This window comes from Mus pahari, chromosome 1 (assembly GCF_900095145.1).
Source record: "Mus pahari chromosome 1, PAHARI_EIJ_v1.1, whole genome shotgun sequence".
Taxonomy (NCBI): domain Eukaryota; kingdom Metazoa; phylum Chordata; class Mammalia; order Rodentia; family Muridae; genus Mus; species Mus pahari.
In genome coordinates, this window is record NC_034590.1 from 152,047,406 (window position 1) to 152,066,478 (window position 19,073).

A 19,073-nucleotide genomic window follows, 5' to 3' on the forward strand; every position below is an offset into this window, starting at 1 on the left:
CAAGGGGATACAAATTGGTAAGGAAGAAGTCCAATTTTTTCTTTATTTCCATTGATATTGATTCCCAAATAAAAATTAGCTAGTTTCTGAGAGCCAAATGTTATGTTTTCTCTCATAGGTGTGACCTAGATTTGGGGAAAGGGTTGGAAGAAGAGGAAAGGTGGGAAAGAAAGGGGGTTGGGTGGGACAGTTATGATCACGGTCTGTTATATGCATCTATGTAAACATCATAGGGAACCTGGCATTTGTACAGTTAAAACATGCTAAAAGTTAAGTAAAAACAAAACAGTAACAGCCCAACAGTGCACTTTTAGCTCCACTTTCTTACTCATTCTAAGAATGTGACATTTTGAGTTCCATCTTGTGTTTTAGCAAGTCTTGGGCCCGAGTCACCAAAGAATGAAGGAAAGAGATGACCAGAATCATTAAATTTTCTGTTTTAGAAATAACAACACTGATGTAAGTTGTGTTAGAGAGAAAATTTTGGTTTACTCTCTTATTTTAACCTGTAAAAAAGAATCATATAACATAACTAATTTTGAAACAAAGAAAGACAGAATATTTTCTCAACTTATTTTGAGGCGGGTTCCTGTGAAGAAGGGACAGAGATGACAGGAGCCATTTATGTCACTGTACCCCCCCCCCAGCATCTGCTAGCTTAGCTTTTATGTCTGTATCAGTGTTAAAATTATGTCAGTATAAAATTATGTGCATTAGATAATTTAAACCAAAGGTTTATACACTGGCTGGAGAGATGCACCAGATGTTAAGAACACTTGTTCTTTCAGAGGACCTAAATTTGATTTCCAGTGTCCACATGTTGGCTCACAACCACTTATAACTCAGTTCCAAGGGATCTAACACCCTCTTCTGACCACCACTGAGCACCATAGACACAAGACAAGCATATGGTGTACAGACATACATGCAGACAGAGCACCCCCACACATTACAATAAATAAATAAATCTTGAAGTTTTAAAAAAATGTTTATTCAGGGATACTTTTGTTGTTGTAGTTGTGGTTTTTGAGACAGGGTTTCTCTGTGTAGCCCTGGCGGTTGTGGAACTCACTCTGTAGACCAGGCTGGCCTCAAACTCAGAAATGCACCTGCTTCTGCCTCCCGAGTGCTGGGATCAAGGTGTGCACCCCAACATCAGCCTAAGATGCTTTTTATGCCCTCTGATTTCTCCCTGAACTTTAAAGGAATCTGTGTGTGTGTGTGTGTGTGTGTGTGTGTGTGTGTGCACATTATTTAAGCAAAGGTCCTTTTAAGTAAGTGATTCATATCCCTTTTCTAGTTCTCTTGAGCTCTGTTGATATTGTTTTGCTTTAGATTTTACTTTTATTTATCTGTACATATGGGTGCCTATGTGAGTATATGCTATGTGTGTGTATCTGAAGAGGACAGAGGAGGGTGTCTGATGCCTGGGAGCTGGAGTCACAAGCAGTTGAAGTCTCTATGAGTGCTGAGAACCCCACTCAATGCCCCTGCAAGAGCAGGGCACACACTCACATCATCTTGCCAGTCCCTCTCTTCAGTTTTGTAAATCTTTGCTTTCTGTATTTTGTGTCTCTGTTAAGTATTGATTGTTCATAATTGTTATATTTTCCAAATGTATTTTAGCATTATGTTCTTTACTTGTTAGTATCTATTAATATCAATCTTCCTAGTCACAAAATCTATGTTGTCTTATCTTCAAATAGGCATTCCAACCTCTATATGGCTCTCATTTATATATTTGTGCAATTTAACCTATAATCTGTTTTTTTTGACAATACATAGTTGGATATCCTTTCCATTCAGTCTGCATTAATAAGTTTTGTGTTGTTAAAAAATAAAAATTACAAAAACACAAACCCACCCAAAATAAAGCTGTGGGGGCCTCAGTGAGTCGGTTGACTGTTACCTTTGGCCCTGTGGTGAGGTATACACCATGGTGGGAACTCATGGTAAAGGCAACTTGTTTCTGTTCTTGTATATGTGTGTATATGTATATGTGTGCATATGTGTGTATATGTATGTGTGTATATGTATATGTGTGTATATGTATATGTCTGTATATGTATATGTGTGTATGTGTATGTGTTTGTGGGTGTGTGTGCACAAGTGCAGGTGCCCTTGGAGGCCAGAAGGCAGCAAGAATAACTGGAGTTACAGACAGTGGTGAGTGACCAGATGTGGGTGCTGGGAACTAAACTCAAGTCGTCTGCCAGAGCAGTGCTCTTACCCGCCCAGCCATCCCTCCTACTCCCTGTAAATAGGTTTAAAGTGTCTTGGTGCTTGGTAGCCGCTCGAGAGTTTATAAGGTACATGTTTAATTGATGTAAACAGGTAGATGCCGACTTGCTAGTAATAGAATAGAACCCATTTTCTCCACTACTATTGTATTTTCTCCTCTTGCTTTGGTGTTTGCAGAGGCGGTCCTCAGGGTCCCTTGCTAAGTTTGCTACACTGCAGGGTCTATCCATCTTCTGACACCAAACTAGTCCTGAAGCTGGTAGCTTAGTCAGTTGAGTTGGTCCAAGCCTATCACTGGGAGGCTTCCTAAGGAGAAAAGAGGAAGTTGGCTCTGCTGTTTGCTCAAAATAGTGCACCCTTTGCCTCTGGCTCCTTTTCAAGAAAGCAATCCATAGTGTGTGTGTGTGTGTGTGTGTGTGTGTGTGTGTGTGTGTGTGTGAGATATCAACCCTGTGGGACTTAGAGGAAAGTTAAGCCCTCGCACACAAGCTGGGTCTTGCTGTGAATGATCATAATGTCTGTATCTTCCAACTCCTCTGCATTTCTCCCCAACAATGTAATTACTTACAGGATAATCTTCTTTGTTTTTATTTTTGTTTTTGTCTTACTGTGGTTCACTGATGCTTGATGAGTGAAATTTCTTCACTTATTTATTTATTTTAGATTTTTAAGTTTTTTTTTTTTTTTTTTTTTAAATCAAATCTCTTTTTCTAGCAGCTTGCCTGTGGCCTCTGACTTGGTGGCATCTCCCCGCAGGTCTCTTTCTCATGCCTGTGGCCTCTGACTTGGTGGCATCTCCCCGCAGGTCTCTTTCTCATGCCTGTGGCCTCTGACTTGGTGGCATCTCCCCGCTGGTGTCTTTCTCATGCTGTTGTCCTTATGCTTTGGTCTGGCTTCCTACAAGTTACCCCATGCTTCCTGTCCTTGGATGAGGGGTGTGTATTTATCCATGCAACATTTGAAATTTAGTTGCCAGTGTAGAGAATGGTGTTGGGTCTGTCTTAAGAGGGATTAATTTCTTTCTTCCAAACCCGGCTCTGTCCTTGGAAGTGGATTAGTTTTCATATTAGCATATTGTTATAAAATGCCATGAATCTTTGACCCCCCTCTTCTCTTTCACATGGCAGGGTTGCCACACTCACATGTCCCCCTATTCTGTGGAAAATGATGTAGCACGAAGCATCAACTGTTGTGGCTACCTACTGACTCTTGAGTTTCTCTGCCTCCAGAGCCATGAGCAAAATGTTCTTTCTTTATAAATTGAGCAGTCTCATGTATTCTGTTATAGTAACAGAAAACAAAGACATCAACCAATTTTTTATGTAGGAAAAAAAATTCCCTGAACCCATATGGCTTTCATTTTCTGTCTATAAATCTCCATGAGTATAGCTGGTTTTCAGCCCTCAGCTCTGGCTTCCACTTTTGTAAGGCTCCTTTTGAATCTCTAGCAGAGACTCAATGCAGAGCCGCCAGTAACTGTCTGGATGGTCCATCTCTAGACCCCACTGGTACCACAGAACTGCAGGTCCCCCTCTTTTAGGCCCAGCGAGTGTGCTACTTTGCCTGACAAGCCTGGCTTCCACCTCCCACTCGGTGTGAGTCAGCCTTCTCTGGGCAGAAAGCTGCTGGTTTCCATAGCCAGCCCTGCACTGGCAGAACTTCTTTTTTGCCAAGATTGTGTGTTGGAGCTGGGAGAGGAAATAAAAAATATCCAGGAAAACAGGTCACAATTCCCATTGTCTTTACCTAAAGTTTTGGCAGATATTCAGAAACAAATACCCTCCAACGTACCATCTTTTGTCTGATTTTTAGGGTCCGGAAATATATCTGATAGTTGGAACCTTTGTTCTCTCTGTAATTTTCTTTAAATATGCCCTCTACATACATTTAGGGCATGATAGCAAAGTGTTGTTTTTTTCTTCATTCTGCAAACAGAATTTAAGAAGCTCAAGAGGAAACATAAAAGCCCCCGTTCTCCCTTGAATTTTTGGCTCTGGTCCCTTTATCCGGATGCTTCTTCCCAAACTGTCAAGTTCCTTGTCTGTTTAGCAAGATCCCATAGCTCTGCTTTCAGATCAGGCGGTGATGACAGAGTCAGCCATTCCTCAGTCTGGTGATGTCTTCCTTCCCCCTCGTTTCTCACAGGGTTCCTTCCGTATTTTGAGTTCTTTTCTTTGAATAGTCGACCTCTGCTCTGAGAACAAATTGTTGTAATACCACTTTGCTTTGCTTTGCTTTGCAGTTACACATTATCTTTGTCTTGTTTTTTTTTTTTTTTTTTTTTTTGAGATGAAGTCTCTCTACATAGCCCCAGTTGTGTTGTCCTGGAGAACTCACTATGGAGATCAGATCAGGCTGGCCTTGAACAGAGATCTGCCTGCCTCTGCTACCTGAGTGACAGATTATAGATGTGTGCCACCATACCAAACTTGTCTTTAAATTTTAAAAGCATGGCTCTTGCCATATCTTGGTGTGGTTTTCTTGAGATTGACCTCACTTAGTATTCATTCAGTTGTTGGGTCTCTGTATTCATAGTTAGAGGTGCTGTCTTATGGAAGTATCCTTTACATATGGATGGTTTTCAATAGATTCTTCACTGTGGGTGTCTAATTTATAAGCATCCCTAAGGTTCAGATCTTGAGCAGTCTTCCCTCTCCCAGGCTAAAATTGGCACTATTCTCTGTCGACACAGGTCTGTTCAGGCAACGGCTCACTTGTAGCTCCAGTCGACAACTTATGATCTAGATGCTTCCCAGAACATAGTGCTCCTCCCTTTGCCCTGCCTCCTGTGCTTCCTCCTCTTTCTTCTTCTTCTTCCTCCTCCTCCTCCTCTTCTTCTTCTTCTCTCTCTCTCTTGATTTTATTTTCACTGAATTTTGTGTATATCTGTTTGTATCTGTGTTGGTTTGTCCAAAGGAATGTCGCTGCCAGCGGAGGTATGAATGGGTGTTGGGTGGGTCCCCTAAAACTGGAATTCCAGGCAGCTGTGAGCTTGGGTGTCAAGAGCCAAGCTCAGCTCTTCAGGAGTGTGTGCGCTGAAACACTGTGCTTTTCCAAGCCCCCAAAACTGTGAAGTTTATTAGCAGTGTTTTCTGCAGTAAATTATGCTCCAGCACAGGTTCAGAAATTGATAAAGATCCTGTTTGTACTATGTGGTGATACATATGAGCACTCTAGGCAATTTCTGAGATTTATTTGCTAAGACATTGAGCTCTAACATTTGGAAATGGGCTCACATGTGCTATTCATAGCATTTCCTGACCTTCAGAATTGTTCATGGTTTGGGTATGTGGAGTTTTTATGTTTATTTGAAGACGAGGAGATATTTGTTTAATCAAGAGCAGGCCTGTCTTAACAAACCTGGATGGATGGTCAATAGAGCAGAGGGTTTCAATCATATTTGCACCCAGAAAAAACATCTTCTTGGTGACTGAGAGAGGCAGGCAGATCTAGTCTGGCAATGACTCCCAGGTCCTTACTTGTACTTGGAAGCTGGGTAAGAATGCCCTGCAGATAATTTATATGCATTCAGTTTTTAAAAAAATCTAGAGTATTTGAATCATTACTCACTTTATTCATGGAAAGGATCCTCACCCATCCATTTACTTGCTAGTATCAGAGCTTAGTGGGAGAGTGTGATTACACTAACTCCTATCTCCTGTTTATTGGCAAAGGCGATGCTTATAATCCGCACTATTATAAATATTTATAATTCTTTCAAGTACATGCCTTCTCTTATTTCACTCCACAAGTGTTATTACTACTAGGTGAAGGTTTCCCTTCTGTTCTATTCTTCTGCAGGAAAGAAGAGACACGGCTTGTTTATTTGGCAAGGCAAGGGGAAGGAAAGCACTCCAGGAAACACACACACACATACACACACACACACACAGGACAGGGATGACCTGAGGAAGGGATGGTAGCTCAATCAGTTCTACATGATGTATTTTTAAGATTTTATAAATATTCTTGAGGTGGATGGCATATTCATGGACGTAAGATGACCTTTTACTAGTGGATTGAATCTCCTTTTCAGGTGTTTTCCCCCTTGATCCTTGTGAAATGTTCACAAAAGAGGCTCAAAACCACAGCGCAAATAGTATTGTAATGAAGCCTGGTGCTTAGAGGGTGCAGACCTTTATTACTGTTCATGCATGGACATTGGGGCAGTTTGCCAAGGCTTTGCTGGCTTAGTGGGAAGAATCCACCTGCAGCTTCAAGGATGATTAACCACAGGGGCATCTGCTCATCAGGAGGCACAGCTGCATTCTCCTTGGTTACCTCATGTCTAACTCCCTGCTTTCTGCTCTCAATATCTGTTGACATAACTTATCTCATGGAAAATTACAACCAAATGTGAAGTAAAGGCATCCCTCTACAGTTTAAAAAGTGTTAGATATAGTTGGCCATGGTGGCACACAATTTTAATCCTAGCAGAGGCAGGTGGATCTCTGTTAGTTCAAGACCAGCCTGGTCTATATAGCAAGTACTAGGTGAGACTATCTCAACAAACAAGCAAGCAAGCAAACAAACAAAATACCTTGCAGAAGATCAAAGTTTGAGTCCCACCTCCCACTTCCAGAAGTTCAAGAGCACCTATAATTCCAGCTCCAGGGAATCTAATGCCCTCTTCTGGACACCATGGGCATTTGCATGCACATGTGCAAAGATGCACGAAATATATGACACACTTTCTCCAACAAGGCCACATCTTCCTAATAATGCCACTCTCTGGGCCAAGCATATTCAAACCACCACATTCCACTTCCTGGCCCCCGTAGGCTTATTTAAACACATGAGTCTATGGGGGCCACACCTAAACATAGCATAATCCAAAGTACATTTAGTCTAACTTCAAAAGTCCCTATCCTCTATCATAGTCTCAACAATGTTTAAAAGTCCAAAGTTCAAAGTCTCATCTAATCTCTTTAATCCCCTATAAAATCAGTTAAAAAAGCAAATCATAGACCTGCAAAATCACAGGATATACACTGCCATTCCAAAATGACATAGTGAGGAAAAGTAAGACCAAAAACCAGCTGGGGAAACTCCAAACTCCATGTCTGGTGTCAAATGTTCTTCAGATCTCCAACTCCTTTATGCTTTGTTGACTGCAACACTTCTTTCTCTTGGGCTGGTTCTATTCCCTGTTAGCAGCCTTTCTCAGCAAGTATACCACAGTTCTGGCATCTCTAACATCTTAGGGTATCCAAGGCAACTTCAACTTTATATCTCTTGTTCCAATGTCTGGATCCACACATGATCTTCTGGCTCCTCCAAAGGTCTTGAGTCACATTTCCAGCTCTGCCATCTGAGGCACTCCAGGATCTATCTACTTGACTCCATCTCACTGCTGCTGCTCTTCCTGGTGATCATCCCATGGTACTGGCATCTCTAACATGCTGAGGTTTCTCACTGCAACTAGGCTTCACCAATAGCCTCTCATAAGCTCCCTTTATGGTGCCATGCCTCAACTCCTTTGCATGACCCGTTCAGTCCCGGGCCATCAACTGCAACGGAGGCTGCACCTTTACCTATGACCTTCCCTGACCTCTCACAGTGCCGAGCCTCAGCTGCTCCACATGACCCCTTCATGCCTTTAAAACCTGTACCATGTGATTCTTACTCATCACATGTCCAGCTGTAGCATGAGGTACAACCTTGGCTATCTCTAGGACACAGCTTCTTTGTACTCTCAGAAAATACTTTCCAGAAGATTTCACCTTAGTGATGCTGGTCTCTTCTTCTTCTTCTTCTTCTTCTTCTTCTTCTTCTTCTTCTTCTTCCTCTTCCTCTTCCTCTTCCTCTTCCTCTTCCTCTTCCNTCCTCTTCCTCTTCCTCTTCCTCTTCCTCTTCCTCTTCTTCTTCTTCTTCTTCTTCTTCTTCTTCTTCTTCTTCTTCTTCTTCTTCTTCTTTCGAGACAGGGTTTCTCTGTATAGGCCTGGGTGTCCTGGAACTCACTTTGTAGACCAGGCTGGACTACAGAAATCCACCTGCCTCTGCCTCCTGAGTGCTGGGATTAAAGGCGTGCACCACCACGCCCAGCTCTCACTGGCCTCTTCTTAATCACCACTAATTTCTTAGCTCCAGCTAACCAACATCATTAATTGTCCCAGTAGTCTACTCTTGATTCTAAAGCCAGAGCCACATGGCCAAGGCTGCCTAGTTCTGCTGGTTGCAGGAGCTGGACCATGGTCCCGCTTATTCTATTACCAGCGTTCTGTTTTTCAACTCACTAAGCTTGGCTGTCCTGGAACTTGCTTTGTAGCTTGACCTTGAACTCAGAAAACTGCCTGGCTCTTTCTCCTGAATGCTGGGATTACAGGCTTGTATCACCTTGTCTGTACCTACGCTTTTCTCTACTTGGAACTGGCACTGTTCTAGGCTGGCCTTGAACTCAGGGATCGGCTTGTCTCTGTCTCCTGGAATTAAAGATGTATATCACCATGCCTGGGTCTAAGCTTTTCATGGGCACTGTTCCTCAAGATCCAGACCCAAAGCCTGTGTCTCCCAGCCTCACAATCTGGATCACAGTTGCTCTCTCTGTTTCTGGATTGTAGTTCATTACAGATTAAAAGTCCAAATGCAAACAATTACCAAGTCCCTTGTTTGACTGCAAAAGCATAAACAATTACTTTAGCAGGGTGGGATCTTGCCTCCAGGTCACCACTCCTTTAATCTATTTGTCTCCTTGAACATAGGATTCAACTCCATTCTACTTCCTGGTGCCCTTTTATTCTTGGAACTATACATTTTGTACTTTACTTTTCAAAGTGTGCTCCTTTTCATCAAAACGCTCTTCATGCAAGTGGACTTAAGTAATCACACAACAGAATTTGTACCAGGCTGTTTTTAGACTTCCTTTGTCAAATCAACTAATCTAAATCTCTCCTCTTTAGCCTCAGGCAGACTCTTTGGACAGTGGTGAAAAGTGGCTATATTCTTCACCAAAGCATCACAAAAACAGTCTCTGGGCCACACACTAACATTCTTCACTAAAATCTCTAGGGCCAGGTCTGTGCAGTTCAGATCATCTTCCGCACCAATGTCTCCTACATTCCGACTAGGATGGTCCATAAGCCTCACTTAAAGCATTCCACTGCTTCCCAAATACAAGGTCCCCAAATCCACAGTCCTCCAAACAAAAGCATGACCATGCCTATCACATGCCTTCCTCTCCCTAAACTGTGAAAGTTTGCTTTCACAATGCCCCAATCCCTGATACCAACTTCTATCTTAGGGTTTCATTGCTGTGAAGAGACACTATGACGAAGACAACTCTTAGAAGGGACAACATTTAGTTGGGGCTGGCTTACAGGTTCAGAGGTTCAGTCCATTATCATCAAGGCAGGAGCATGGCAGTGTCCAGGCAGGCATGGTGCAGGAGGAGCTGAGAGTTCTACATCTTCATCTGAAGGCCAACAGAAGACAACTAGGAGGAGGGTTGACAAACTTCCCCAACAAGGCCACACCTCCTAATAGTGCCACTCCCTAGGCCAACCATATTCAACCACCACAGGTTGATTTTTGATAGAGGTGCTAAAAATGATGCTAATACTTATGTGGTTATTCCTAGCAGGCCAATGATAAAACTAGTGCCAACCTGAAACTTTCACATTTAAAATGGCTGTTATACGAACGAACACCAGAATATTCACCTAGACATTCCGTGCAAATATAAGTTTCTTCAATCCACCACCACCACCCCCCCATTAAATCTTTATGTTAGTTTTTCATTTGGAGGAATCTAGTTTGAAAATGTAAAACTAACAGTCTTGTAAAGTTTAGTACTGAATTTATTTCTTATTGCTTGAATTCTCAATCTTTTTTTTTTCTTTTAAAACATATATTGTAATTGTAGCACTTAAGATTGTGTTCCTACTGGTAGTCTACAGAAAAACATGCTGTAGATGCTGAACATTGTCTCTGGAAAATGACTTAGCTCCCCCTAACTGGAGACATTTTAAAGGGTTTTTCTATGTAGCCCAGTACTGATATCAAGCAAGTTCAAACTCAGTGTCCCTGCCTTACTCTCCCTAAACTGTGAAAGTTTGCTTTTGTTTTTTGGTTTGGTCTGGTTTTCAGCCAGGGTCTTATATGGTCTACGCTGGCCTGGAACTCACTAGGTAGCTGATGCTGACCCTTCTGCCTCCAGTTCCCACATGCTAAGATTATCCACACCTGGCCCGCCTAGCCTCAGGGGTTTTTTCAAAGTTGTTTGACCAGCAGTGTGACTTACTGACTGAATGAGCCTGGGATTTGCCGGGCTGTCAGGCGGGAGCTGCAGCCATCAGTTAGCTCCTTGGCAGAGTTCAGGAGGCCAGTGTCTGCTTCCTCAAGATGGTGTGATAATGTGTCTGAAGCAGCCTGAAGCGGAGATAGCCGCTCCACAGCAAAGCCCGGTAGACCCGCTTTATTGAAAAGGGCAGCCCCTTTCCTTCCCGGCATTCTAAGTCTTCCTGCACCCCGCCCACTGCGGGAGACTTGAAACAATGGAGCGGCAGGGAGCATGGCACCTTTGCATTCCCTCCTTGGAACTCCTGTACTCTGTAATGACATTAACTTTCCACCTTCCTCTACTTTGTCTTGGATGACAAAGAATGGCAAATGCTTGTTTACCCAAGAGGTGGCACATTTACAAGCACTCTCCTTTCCCAAAGCTACTTTCTGGAAAAATAAAACAAAACAAAAAAAAACACAGCGGGGCAGGCCAGCTAAGCAGAGGTGTAGTGTACCCTAGTTCTCCATTTAGAGGAAAGCAGGACCATTGAAATCGCCTGGGAGAGAGAATGGTAAGTTTGCTAGTTCACTGGCTTTGGTTGTCGAAGCACAGGTGATGTTGGGCCGAGTAGTTCTTGGTCCTCTAGTGGAGCCTCCGCTGTGACCATTAAAAGAGAAGTGGACCAAGGAAGGACCATGGTTAGTGGTGTGTCACTGGACTGTCACCGGACTGTCACTGGGCCCTCACTGTCTAGGCCTATGAGGAAGTGGTTGGAAAAACAAATCGCCCTGCAAGAAATAGAAGGAAACAACTAGAAAAACAACCGATGGCTTTATTAGAAACTGGTCTGGGTGGTCGTGGCTGAGGCAAACCACCATGTAAAGAAGCTAAAAACGGGGCTGGAGAGATGGCTCAGTGGTTAATAGCACCGACTGCTCTTCTTCAGTAGGTCCTGAGTTCAAATCCCAGCAACCACATGGTGGCTTGCAACCATCCTTAGTGAGATGTGACTCCCTCTTCTGGAATGTCTGAAGGCAGCTATGATGTACTTACATAAAATAAATAAATAAATCTAAAAAAAATTTTAAAAAAAGAAGTAAAAGACAAAAACAGTGGGTGAATCTATCAGAAGGGTTCTTATGCTGCTGGTTTCCTGACATTCACAATGGAATGCAGGTCTTGTGAGTGATAGTCCCTGCGTGGGGTATAAATAGAATATGGATTCTTTTTTATTGGGGAAGGGAGATTCGTGGAAATAAAGTAATTTTCACCAAATTCTCCCTTTGAGAAGGCTCTGTGATGGTGAATATTTATCCAGATGTTTTCCTAAATGGAAGAGACAGCAGGGACACACCCCCCCCCATATGTTTCTTGAGTGTATTTCAAATCGGATTTGCTCCTTGTAAAACAGTAAGAGATCAGGCATACTGCACCCTGGGTATTCACAGCTGCTGCAGAGGTGGCAGCAGCAGGCAGTTCTTACAGCCCTTCCCCCACCCCCTTCTTTTGTTTTACTATGTAGGGTCAAACCCTTGACCCTCCTGCCTCAGTCAGCTGTGTGCTGGGATTATAGGCGTGTGTCACTAGATTCAGCTCACAGTCGTTCCCTTAGGTCAACAGGACCTGCCCCGTTAGAAGAGGAAGAAAACAGACTTGCCTGCCAAAGATTCAACAAGTGGACCAAGCTAGAACTAGAATGCAAATTTCTATGTAGAATTTCTCTTTCAGTTTCTTAGACTGCCAAGGGATGCTTCCTAGGTCCTTTCCAGGTTGACCGGTCTTAGCTAACACATAAACATAACATCCATGTAGCCGCACAGGGCTGTTTGCGGTTTTAAATGTTGAAATGTGGAAATGTCAGAATGCAGAAGCCCTGGGTGTTCTCTGCTCGCTCTGTCTCCCTCCACCTTTTCTGTTTCCTAGTTGGCGAGCCAGATGAAAGACATCAGATGCTGGCCTTGGCCATACATGTCCTTAATCCCTGCACCCAGAGACAGAGGCAGGCAGATCTCTGAGAGTTCAAGGCCAGCTTGGTCTACAAATTGGGTCTAGGACTGCCGGAGCTACACAGAGCAACCCTATCTTGAAAAAACAAAAACAAACAAAAAACAAACAAATGAACAAAACCCCCCAAAAACAGAAAGAGGAAGTACATCAAAGGGGCTGCAGTCAAGGTGAGGGAGAGAGTGGGTTCAGGCACCCACTCTTCAGCTCCTGAGACACACTGGTGCTACTCTACCCAAAGGTCCAGTTGACCTTGTGGCTCCCTCCCCCACATACCCACCCTCACTGTTGCTTGTGCATGGCAGTAACTCCTTTCGAATCTACTTTTCCTCCCAAGGGTTCTTCCTAGCCACAAAAACATGCTGAGCCCATGCAGGCCAGAGGCACTGCAGGGACAATCCAGAGAAAGTTCGGTTAGTAATGGTTTAAGTGAATTGGCAGGTAAGAGGCTGCACTTCTCTAGGTTGGAATACCAGTAACCTGGTTCTACAAACTCCCCCAGCGGTCCTTGTCACAGCAACCTCAGCTACACTCAGCAGTTTGCTTCTGTATTGGCCTTCCTCCCCAGAGCGTTTGCCCACACGTTTTTTCTAGTACCTCCTGAGACTGATAATCAAAATTTCTTAAATTGAAGCCTCAAGATTGGCTGCTGAGAAGCCTACCGCAATGCAGAAGCCACAGCTATTGTGAGACGCTTTTACCTCCATGCTGTTAGATTCTGGGAACCTCTTTCTTCCTCTCCTTGGTTCCTCAGGGCCCTGTAGTCATGGCAACACAGTTGCTAACTGGAGAGTACACAGCTTCAGGACAAAAAGGGGCAGTGGGATCTTTATGTAGTATGACTCTGCATTCTTTTAGTTAGGAAGATGAGGCTAAGCAGCCTGAGGTCTCGCTTATCCCACAGAGGTGCACTTCAAACACTAAACTAGGAGGGCACTGTGAGCTTATCCAATGCTTGGAGGTGACATGCGTTAGGGCAGCAATGACTGTAGAGCAGTCACGACCATGATGTCAGACGAAGCACTAAGGGAGAGCCTTTGGGTTTTCCTCAGGGTGGCTGCTGTTAGAGAAGAGCTGCTCTGTAACCATTTAGGCCTTTTCTATGTCCACCCAAGAACCCCAGTACTGACACGGAAGCTTATATTTATTAATGAATGCCTAGGCCTTAGCTAGACTTGTTTGTAACTAGCTCATATCTTATTATCCCATTTGTACTAATCTAAGTTCTGCCATGTAGTCAGTTACCTCCTCTCCGTTTTATACGTTGGACTTTCCCTGAGACTCATGGCCAGAGTCCTCTCTTTCCTGGAGGTTCCACATTACTATCCTGTCTTTTGCTATGGGCCACAGGCTTTTTATTTTAACCAGTCAGAAGGTGCTTTAGGCAGGCAAGGAAAGACAGACTCATCTTCACACAGTGTACAAAGACATTACTCCAACACTGCTCTGGCTGACTTTGCCCTTCTTGGAAACAAAGCAATTACTTTGTCTATAATGCATATCTTGTGTGACAACTCATTATTCTTAGTACAGCATAGCCCTTCTCCCCCAAGCTGCCAGATCTGCTTCATTTGTCATCTGTGGTACTGCTGTGACTAGACTTACATTCAGTGAAACCACTTTAATGAATTAATAAAGATGTGGAGGGACTTCTGAGAAGGGTACGAACTCCCAAATGAAGTGTTGAGAGTTCCTGGTTAAGGCATCCTTATAGAACTTCAGGTCCAGTAGCAGTAGAAAACTGGAGAGGATTGAAAGGAAATTGGGTTGAGAAGAAAGGACAGCATAGGCACGAGTCACAGGTTACTCTGAGAAAATGTTGATAGTTATGGGCTCCAAGCATGACCCTGGCTTATTGCTGAAATTGCAAAGTGCCCTAGAGCAATAGGTGTGCAAAAAGTGTGGAGGAGGTGAGGTAGAAGGTCAGAAAGTTACAGAACTTCTGGGAGAAGGAGACAGAAGTTGGTGAGCCCTGGGGTAGTAGGAGGTTCCTAATAACCATGTGATCAAGGCAACTTATAGAAGGAAAGTATATTAACCTTGTGGTTCTTGTCCTTATTGTTTTGTTTTTAAGATTTATTTATTTATTTTGTGTACATGAGTACACTGTAGCTGTACAAAATGGTTGTGAGCCTTCATGTGGTTGTTGGGAGTTGAATTTAGGACCTCTGCTTGCTCCAGCCAACCCCACTCCCTTCGGTCGGCCTGGCTTGCTCAGGCCCAAAGATTTATTTATTATTATAAATAAGTACACTGTAGCTGTCTTCAGACATGCCAGAAGAGGGCATCAGATCTCATTACAGGTGGTTGTGAGCCACCATGTGGTTGCTGGGATTTGAACTCAGGACTTTCAGAAGAGCAGTCAGTGCTTTTACCCACTGAGCCATCTTACCAGCCCTCTTGTCCTTATTTTTTAACTTTACACTTGAAATATATATATATATATATATATATATATATATACACACACACACACTTATATATATTACATATATACATACACACATATACAGAGCTTCATATATAAAGTAATGGGTGCCACGGACCCTTTTCATACACTCAGATCAGTCTCCCTTGTCCTTATTTGCCTCATTTTCCTCTCCATCCTGACCCCATCCCCACTATTTCTGGTCCCTGTCTGCTTTCATTTTGAAACTATTTATTTACTTGTGAGACAGAGTCTCATGTAGTCCAGGCTAGCTTTGAACTTTCTCCATGGCTAAGGTCGGCCTTGAACTCCTGGTCCTTCTGCCTCCACCTCCCACATGCTGGGATTACAGGCATGCACAACCCTCCCTGGATCTTCTTTTACTTGGTGATTCCCTTTTGCCTTACTTTTTCTCTTTATAAAATTTTGAATGTAGGAAAACTATTAATGACTAAAATAAAAAAATGTCTCTATATACACATATATTATCCACCATGATATTTTTATTGATTATTTGGGAATTCCATATAACGTATCCCGATCGTACTCACTTCTCAGTCCTCCCAAGTCCACCCCGACCCTTGCGACCTCCTCGCAGAAAAAAAGAAGAAAACACCAAGACCATTTTGTGTTGTCCATATACTCACTGGAACATGGTCAACTCGCAGTAGCCAGCCCTTGAAAGAAAACTCGAGTTGTGCCCCCCCCCTCCGAAACCATCAATTGTGAAGGGCTACACTTTAGCAACCCTTTCAAATCTTAAGAGTTCTCTTCAATGGCTTCCTGTCTAACTTGTTTCTTTTGGGAGGTGTGTGTGTCACAAAAGCCTTCTGTGTCTTTCATTCTTAACTACAAGTCTGCAGCAGTCATTGATAGCTTCCTTGCCCTCTATAGTCAATGGCAGTAGTGATCCTGGACTTCCACATGGTTTCTGGTGACATCATAGACCAGGGACCTCAGCATGGTCTCCACTGTCAGTAAGGACAGTGGTCATGGTCATGGTTCTCAACAGCAGCACAGGCCACAGACATCAATATGACTCTCAGTGACAGAAGACATCAGCATGGCTTCAGGTGGCAGCAAAGACCAAGGGCATCCACATAGCCTTCAGAAATGGCCTCCAGATGCAACATAGACCGTGGCCCTCAACCTGGCCTCTGTCAGCAGTGCAGATCACAGACAACATGGCCCTTGATGACAGCATGAACCTCCAGCAGTAGCACAGACTGTGGACATCCACAAAGACCTCTGGCGTCAACACAGCCTAGGGTGGCAGCATGGACCATGGAAACCGGCACATCCCCTGGATGTAGAACAGACCACAGATAGCAACATGGCCTCTGGTGCTGGGGACCAGCCTCGGCTGAGGGCAGGGTCTGGAGAAGGGTGGATTAAGAGCAGCGAAGGAAAGGAAGGATCAGACACGGGACATCATTCCCTGCGTGAGAGACAGGACAGAAGGACAGAGAGGAAGCACACACATCTTAATATGGCTTCTCCTACTCTGACAACTTTCGTTTCTTTCAGTCTTTATTTAGACATAAAATCATTTTCTCAGAAATTTTTTTCATTGATTACTCAGCTTTTCAAAATATATTATCTTCTAAAGTCTTCCTTGATTACATAAGAATATTGAAAGAGGAAAAAAGCTAGCGAACAGCAATTTTATAAGAACTAAAAATTAATATGATAAAATAAATTTTCTTTAAACACAATATTTTCTTAAATGGGTGTCCTAAAGCCTTGCAGTTACAGAAGTGTTAGGATGACTCTGTTTGAATTTGATTTTGTTTCAGTTTGGCATATCATTAATAGATCAAAGTTATTTCTTAGTACCTATTATATTAAACTTGACTTCTATGGAGATTCAAATTTTAATCCTTATTTGATACTTCCTTTCCTTCCTTTATATTTCTATTGCCGTAAGATCACCGTCCTTTTTCTTAGTATATTGGGCAGCCCCTTTCCTTAAGCAAGGATGGTCTATCAGTGAAGTTCTGGTCTGACACGTTCTGTCCAGGAGGGCAGGCAAGATGCCTTTCTCTGTGTCTCTGTCTTGAATACTTGTTTCAATTCGATTCCTGTCTTTATTAGGATTCTGTAAAGAACAGAAGAACATTGGGATACATAAAACTGCTTACTTTTGCCTTCAGGAAGGTACCAAGGCTTGTCATAAAGCTTGCATGATCAAAATATCTTCCTATTCACGCAAGATCCTTGTTTCTAAAGTTAAACATTAAAAACCTAGCAAATCAATTACAGCTTGTCAGCTTCTAGAATTTCTCTAAATTTTTCTTCTTTAATAATTTTTCTCGCTGGCCGTGGTGGCGCACACCTTTAATCCCAGCACTTGGGAGGCAGAGGCAGGCGGATTTCTGAGTTCGAGGCCAGCCTGGTCTACAGAGTGAGTTCCAGGACAGCCAGGGCTACACAGAGAAACCCTGTCTCAAAAAAACAAAACAAAACAAAAACAAAAACAAACCAAAAAAAGAACAAAAACAAAAAAAATCTTCTCAAATCCTCTATCTCATGCTTATTAGCAACACTCATTAATCTAGATGTTTAAGTAATAAGTTGTAGGGAAAGACTCAATTTTTCTGCATAACTGTTTTCCAGGGAGCTTTCATTAATTCCATGCTTGTTTACACTGGCTTTTTGTTATCTGAGTTCTACCTTCCTGAGAGAGGCCTTTAGCAGTAAGAAACGAATGTATAGCAAAAGGTGTGCCGTGAATATCCATCAAGAGCAGTAAAGGGTCAGTCCAGATTGTCCAAGCATCAGAACTTTGTCAAACAGCGCTTTCAGGACCCTTGGCATCACCACTCTGGGGGTAGCATGGACCACGGAGGTCTTTTGAGGCCCAATCCAGAAAATAAGCCATTTTTCTTCTCAGACATCCTGGTGTTGCTCAGAGCTAGGATGATCATGGGGCTGGGCAGCCTGATAGAGCTCCACACGGTGCTGCACATCACCCTGCCAACCCCACGCAGCAATGACATGCCTCCCCCACACTGCAGCTTTTCTCCTTCAACTGTCACCGCCATCAAATCTCTGGTTCCGCCTCTCACCACCACATGCACAGTTCTGTTCCTCCCTCTCTTCCACCTCTTTATCCCACATATTCATCCGTGATAGTGGCATCGGAAATGTCGGTGTGTGTGTGTGTGTGTGTGTGTGTGTGTGTGTGTGTGTGTGTAAACAGCTTTATATGTACATATTCATTGCAATGAGCCACTGGTCTGGTTCAATGTTCATGATTTCTGAAGCACCATAAATACTGGACCATCACTGAAACTTGTCTTGGATAATCTGCTGTTGCCCAGAGTCAGAGTGATCTTGATCTTGTGACTGGGCATCCAAGGGCAGGATTGAGGTGAGCTTCAATCCACACCTCTCCCAACCTCAATGCCCCCCTGTCCTTGAAACTCTCCAGGAACACTGCTGTGTTTGCAACTGTGTGCCTGCGGGCAGCACAGGGGCTTGTGTTCTCTCCTCATTAAGGTAAGCAGCAGTAGCAACTTAATGGTACAGTCTGGCTCAAGGGCTCAGTCCTATTCAGTAATACCCTGTTCTTTGTCCATTCTCCCATATCACTCCCATACCCTTCTTGACACATCCATGGGTTCACCATTGTTCCCAGTATGCATCTGTACCTCGCCATCTTTCCTTCCAGTGAGTCCACTTTTAAAAAGCATCTTCCATAGACCTGCTATCTTTGTTTTGTTTTTAGTTGTTCCAGATTTACTGTGGGCTTTTACAGACTCCTCCTCAACTGTTGAGTCTCCCCTGGGAGATTACATGGATCTCTCAGGCTCCTCAGAGCATCCTGCAATGGGTGCCTTGATCACAGCCACGCTTCACATGCCCCTGGATCTGCTTCTGCAGCATCGGCTCCTCCACATCCTCCAACAGCTTGTAGATGGAGTAGATGTTGGGGTGGACCAACTCTAAGCACTGGATCTCGGGCCACATGGTGGCTGAGTTGGCCAGCTACTGCTAGTAATTCATCTCTGGGCACCGGGAGGCTCTAGGCCACAACTTTATATTTTAAGTAAAACTCAGGAAGCTTTATTTGTAGTATAGAAGACATGAAATATAGATGGTATTGTGTAGCCTTTGATTTTTAAAACCTAATTTTTTGTTTGTTTGTTTGTTTGTTTTTTGGTTTTTCGAGACAGG

General features: G+C 43.4%; 1 pseudogene; it reads left to right on the forward strand.

The window, feature by feature from the left end:
- Window positions 1-18,845, forward strand: part of LOC110329517 — a 30,329-nt pseudogene extending 11,484 nt beyond the window's left edge.
- The last annotated feature ends 228 nt before the right edge of the window (window positions 18,846-19,073 follow it).